At 44.2% G+C, this 6,037-nt stretch overlaps 1 long non-coding RNA gene across 2 annotated transcripts; it reads left to right on the top strand.

The window, feature by feature from the left end:
* The first annotated feature begins 1,339 nt into the window (after window positions 1–1,339).
* On the top strand, window positions 1,340–2,538 carry LOC136539753 (uncharacterized). 2 transcript variants are annotated; one of them, XR_010779761.1, is made up of 4 exons: window positions 1,340–1,738; window positions 1,846–2,028; window positions 2,122–2,197; window positions 2,290–2,538. It is a non-coding gene; the product is annotated as an uncharacterized lncRNA (long non-coding RNA). The 2 variants fall into 2 exon arrangements; XR_010779760.1 differs by having other exon boundaries at window positions 1,846–2,197.
* The last annotated feature ends 3,499 nt before the right edge of the window (window positions 2,539–6,037 follow it).

The raw sequence follows: 6,037 nt of genomic DNA, 5'->3' as shown, positions 1-6,037 counted from the left end.
CCAGCGGACCAGCCCAAAGCCTAGGACGTGGCCCAGCACGAGGAACGCAGCGCTCACTTAAAAAAAACTACTGCTCCGTTCCGTCGCCTCTTTCCCCTCCTTTGCAGCCACCGCCCCGTTCCATGGAGTTTCGCGGAGGCTACCGCCCGCATCTTTTCCAAAGCTCCAGCCGGCCTCTCTCTTCTCTACTCTCTCTCACCCAACGATGACAGGGCCCCGCGGTGCCGCGTGGTGCAAGCCTATTGGCCGAACCACGTCACGCGCACTCACCCGGTGTCTGATCCCACTTCCCGCTCGAACACACGCGCTCCCGCGTCTGCAAATCTGGAAAGCCGCGGCGCTCTCTCTCTATCTCTCTATTTTTCTGGGCCGCTGCCAGGCGGGTCCAACAAGCACGTACTCGTGGACATCCAGAACATTTTTTAGGTGTAGATAGATTAGTAGCTTTGTGAAATCACAGTAGTAATTACTAATTTCTTGTTATGATGAAAAAATAGTATCTGATTGACGTTGTTATATAGTAAAGTGATTCTGTACGAGTAATTATTAATTTCTTTAAAAACCGACATTACAAACTAATTATTGTTTTTTTATAGAGCCACTAAAATACAAGTTCGATTAATACCTACGAAATCACTTCATTTTTCCTTGATTTTCAGGAAGTGAGCTCAATTGTAACATTTATTCTTATATATATATTTGTATCATCTGTTGACTTTGTTTGACATCAGACGTAGTTCAACTAATAATATGTTGGAGGAGAGGGGGAAACCTAGATAGAAAACTAATAATAGGAGATCTTTCATATATGCTTTTAGGGGAGAGAGAGGATAAGTAATATGTTAGAGGTGCTCTGAGATTAGCAGAGAAGTAGCAACCACAGAGACAATCTAGATATAAAAAAGTTTATCAAGGATTTTTAGTATTCTCTTTATATGTGAAGTGTGACATGAGGCGTAATATGCATGTTTCACCAAGTGGATGTGCCATTTCATGGAGCCCTAACTACAACTCCTAGGTTTTCAAGGGTCTCGTATATTTCAATTGTCATATGCACCTCAAACTTTTTCTCAAGCTTGTGTGTTGGGGTATATAAATTCAGTAGACAATAGTTCTTATGATTTGCAATCTAGTAACATAAAATTCGTTGTAAATAAATAAAAGGAAAAAAAATTAAACAGAGGCTCGCAGAAATAAAGCCCATCTCGTGGATCTGGCCCATCTCAGCCCGCAAGCCACGCCTCATTCAGGCCATTAGATCAAAATGAACGACCAAGATGCAGCAAACCTCACATAAAAGCACCTCCAAAACCCTAGACAGCTCCTGGATCCACACCCTCTCCGCTTCCTCCCCTCCCGTGCGCCTCCAAACCACTGCACGCCACCTGCTGCTACCACTCCCCTCCCTCTAGATGCCGACCGCAACGCCACCCCTCCATATCCAATCCAAGGCGCCGGAGGCAATGGATCCAACACTAGCAGCAGAGGATCAGGTCCTGGCGGCCGCAGATTTTAATGGAGTCATCGACGAGGAAGAACCGAGGAGGCAACAGATCTAGGCAGCGTGCACGGAGGAGCTCAAGATTCCCAGGTCTCATCCGGAGTCGTCGCCCCCACTCGCTCGCGAAGAACCACAGCCACCCTGCGATGACGCAGATCATCGATGGCAAGGCCATCGCTGCCGGCGTCCGCCGCGACGTAGCCGCCGATGTGGCCACGCTCTCCTCGGCCCAGACTCGTAAGCACTCCGCTTCCCTCTATCCGCTGCCTGTGAGTTCTTGGATCGAGGCGCGTAGGCCTCGGATTGTGTGCTGACACTGTGCTTTCTCGCTCGCTCGCTCGTAGGTTCCGAGGCTGGCCGTGGCCATCGTGGGGAGCCGAAAAGACTCGCAGACGTCCATGAACACGAAGCGCAAGGCGTCTGCCGAGGTCGGCATCTGCTCATCGACGGCGACCTCCCTGAGGGCATCTCCAAGCCCGCGCTCATCGCCGAGGTTCATCGCCTCAACGCTGACCCCGTCGTGCACGGTACCGCCTCCATTTTTTCCATTCTCCTTCGTTGCTCGTGGTCTCTGGTTGTCAGGCTGCCAACATGCTACTCTGATTGTGTTGCGAATGTAGTAATCTCCCTGCTTGCCTGCTAACTCTGGACTCTAGAGATGGTTAGATTTCCGTTATTATGGAAATAAGGTGAATGGTATGACTCTGATTGTTTTGTCCAGTAATTGAATCATGCACTGTATTACTCTGGATTGGTTGGCTGATTATTACTTGATGGCTTATTCCTAGGAAGTCGACGTCATCGGCTGCATCAGCTCCTTCCACTTCTACCTTACGCAAACTTGCATATTCGCAGGAAGTCAATTTCATCTGCGGCATCAGCTCCTTCCATTTGTTCCTTACAAAAATCCATGGACATTCATGTACGAGTCCAGATTGGGTTCTTTCCAAATTCAAAATTCTCCCCTGTAGATGTATGACCATTTAACCTATTGATTTGTTTATGAATGGAATGTGTTTGAGCTGTGATTTTAATAATTTGGACTATTTGTGTTTTGTCTGGTTCAGATTTTTTTATCATGGGCCGTCCTAAAAAAATGTGGCATGGGCTGGACCTAAAAATATTGGCTATAAAATGGGCCTCTGAAAATGCAAACAGGAATGCGAAAATAAAAAAACAGGCTGAATGTGAAAATAAAAATCGGACTAAAAAATATGTTCTGTTATGCTGCTGGACTGTAAGCTAAATGGGCCCAAACAAAAAATTGTGTGGGCTAATTATAATAAAACAAAATGGGCTGAAAAAATATTAGAAAGCTAAATGGGCCGCTTAAAAGTCTGCTTAGTATATGGGCTTAGTCAGGCCTTAAGATATTTAGTGACGACTCTCTAATCTGGTCGTCATTAAAAATTATGATGAAAAAATATGCAATCGTCATTAAACAAGATTTACTACGCATGATCTTTGACAATTGGTTTTTCGTCATGCAATCGTCACAAATACAACTACTATGACAAATATATCAGAATTCATGATGACAATAGGTCGTCATAGATCCTAAGATTTCTGGTAGTGCATATTGAATCATAACCTCTTTGAGTGTGGGGCAATCCTACGATAAAATCCATACCAACTTCTTCCCATTTCCATTCAGGAATCTTCATTGGTTGTAGTAACCCTATAGGTCTTTGATGCTCAGCTTTCACTCTTTGACAAGTGTCACACAAAGACACATACTCTACCACATCTCTCTTCAAACCATACCACCAATACTTCTCTTTGAGATCTAAATACATCTTGGTACTTCCGAGATGTATAGAATAAGAAGACTCATGGGCCTCTTCAAGAATTGCATCACGGATAGCCTTCACTTCAGGTACACATATCTTTTTTCTGAACCAAAGAGTGCCATTCTCATCCATTCTGAATCCTGGTGCCTTTCCAAGCACTACATTCTCTGCTATCTCCTTAAGTTTTTCATCCTCCAATTGACCCTTGTGTATCTCTTGCTCCAAAGTAGGCTCTATCACCAATTCCATTGTATTAGTGACAAAACTCAAGTTGAGATGCTCCATTTCAGCACACAACTCTGCTGACATAGATGTCATCTGAAGTCCATTGGCATAGCTCTTCCTGCTAAGTGCATCAGCTACGACGTTTGCTTTTCCCGGGTGATAATGCACTTCCAAATCATAGTCTTTGATCAATTCTAACCAACGACGTTGTCTTAGATTCAGATCTGATTGGGTAAAGATATACTTCAAACTCTTATGATCGGTATAGATATCACTCTTATGTCCAATTAGATAATGTCTCCAGATCTTCAAAGCATGAACCACAGCTGCCAATTCTAAGTCATGAGTAGGGTAATTCAACTCATGCTTTCTCAATTGTCTGGATGCATATGCCACCACTCTTCCTTCTTGCATAAGCACACATCCAAGGCCCAAATAGGATGCATCGCAGTATATAGAGAAGTTCTTGCTTAAATTAGGCAGAATTAATACTGGAGCTGTAGTCAATCTCTTCTTTAGCTCATCAAAGTTTGCCTGGTATTTATCCGACCATACATACTTAGCATTCTTTTCCAACAGAGCTGTCATAGGCTTGGCTAGCTTGGAAAAACCTTCAATGAACCTTCTATAGTATCCAGCCAATCCCAAAAAGCTACAGATCTCACTTACATTGGTTGGTGGTTTCCAATTCAATACATCTTGCACTTTGCCTGGATCCACTGCTATTCCCCCATTGGAGACAACATGACCCAGAAAAGAGACTTCCTTCAACCAAAACTCACACTTGCTCCGCTTAGCATACAACTTATGTTCGTTAAGCTTTTGTAAGACTAACCTTATATGTTCAGCATGTTCTTCAGTCTTGGAGAATATTAGTATGTCATCTATGAATACCACCACAAATTTATCCAGAAACTCCATGAACACCTTATTCATCAGATACATGAAGTATGCAGGTGCATTGGTTAATCCAAAAGACATAACGGTGTACTCATATAATCCATACCGTGTAGTGAATGCTGTCTTGGGTATGTCGGAGTTTTGAATCTTAAGCTGATGATAACCAGAGCGGAGATCAATCTTGGAGAACACATGGACTCCTCTCAACTGATCAAACAAATCATCAATCCTAGGCAAAGGGTATTTATTCTTGATTGTAACCTCATTAAGTGAACGGTAATCCACACACATCCGTTGACTACCATCCTTCTTATCCACAAAGATCATAGGTGCCCCCCATGGGGAAGAACTAGGGCGTATGAAACCTTTTTCTTGCAACTCTTTTAGTTGTTTCTTAAGCTCTTCTAATTCATTAACCCCCATTCTATATGGACGTTTAGCTATTGGTGCAGTTCTAGGTAATAATTCAATAATGAATTCAATGTCTCGGTCAGGTGGCATACCTGGCAAGTCATCGGGGAAGACATCCGGGAACTCCTCCATGACACGATCTTGTTTATTGGCTTCACCATCTAGCTGGTTCACTGTGGCTGTAGGCTGAGCTTGCACTACCACTTCTACATAGATTCTATCTCCATTGAGTGATGTCACAACCACAGATTTCTCCTGACACTGAATCACTGCCTGGTGTTGTTTCATCCAATCCATTCCCAGAATAAGATCAATTCCCGCTGTTCTCAACATAATTGGTTTCACTTTGAAGTCTACCCTCCTTAAGGAAATGCTAGTTGAGGAACTCCAATATGAAGCGGGCATACTACCTCCTGGTGAATTTACTAGTATGGGGTTTTTCATGGCACACAAAGGTATGCTATGCATTCTAACAAAAGCTTGGGAAATAAAAGAATGCGAAGCACCAGAATCAAAAAGTACTGTAGCAAAGATAGAGTTGACGCTGAACGTATCCAACATGACCTCTGGCGTCTCTTGAGCTGCATCAGATGACACATAGTTCACCTTCGCAGTGTGAGGTGGTCGGGCGTTGAACTTCTGATTGCCAGTCTGGTTCTGAGGTGCTTGTTAGTTCTGCTTCTTAGGACACTGATGAGCATAGTGACCTACTTCTCTGTAGCGGTAGCAGGCATTGGGGTTATTGGGTGCACCACTCTTCACAAGAGCATTGTTGGATGGTCCCTGGCGTGCTGCCAGATTGCCAGTCTGTTGCGGGGGACGCTGATTACCATACTATTGCTGGTACTGAGGGCGTTGCTGGAACTAATTCTATTGAGGGTACTGACCACGGTTTCCCTGGTTAGATGATCCTTGATTCCTTTGTTGAAAACCCTGCTGGGGATAGGCACGTGGGTGGGTGTTACTTCCAGAAGCTTGCCCTTTGAAGCCTCCTCTTCTTGGCTTCCATCTCTTTGCGCTTATCGTCAATCATAATAGCGCGGTTCACTAATTACTGAAAGTTGGGGTAGGTGTTGGACATTAGTTGAAGCTGCAGTCCATCATAGAGTCCCTTGAGGAAACGACGTTGCTTATCCTTGTCCTCAGCCACATCATTTGGAGCATAGCGTGACAGCTGAGCAAACTTGTCACGATACTCCGCCACAGTCAT

This window comes from Miscanthus floridulus, chromosome 2 (genome assembly GCF_019320115.1).
Source record: "Miscanthus floridulus cultivar M001 chromosome 2, ASM1932011v1, whole genome shotgun sequence".
Classification (NCBI taxonomy): Eukaryota; Viridiplantae; Streptophyta; class Magnoliopsida; order Poales; family Poaceae; genus Miscanthus; species Miscanthus floridulus.
The sequence above is the reverse complement of the archived record's forward strand: the minus strand, read 5'-3'. Positions and strand labels throughout refer to the sequence as shown.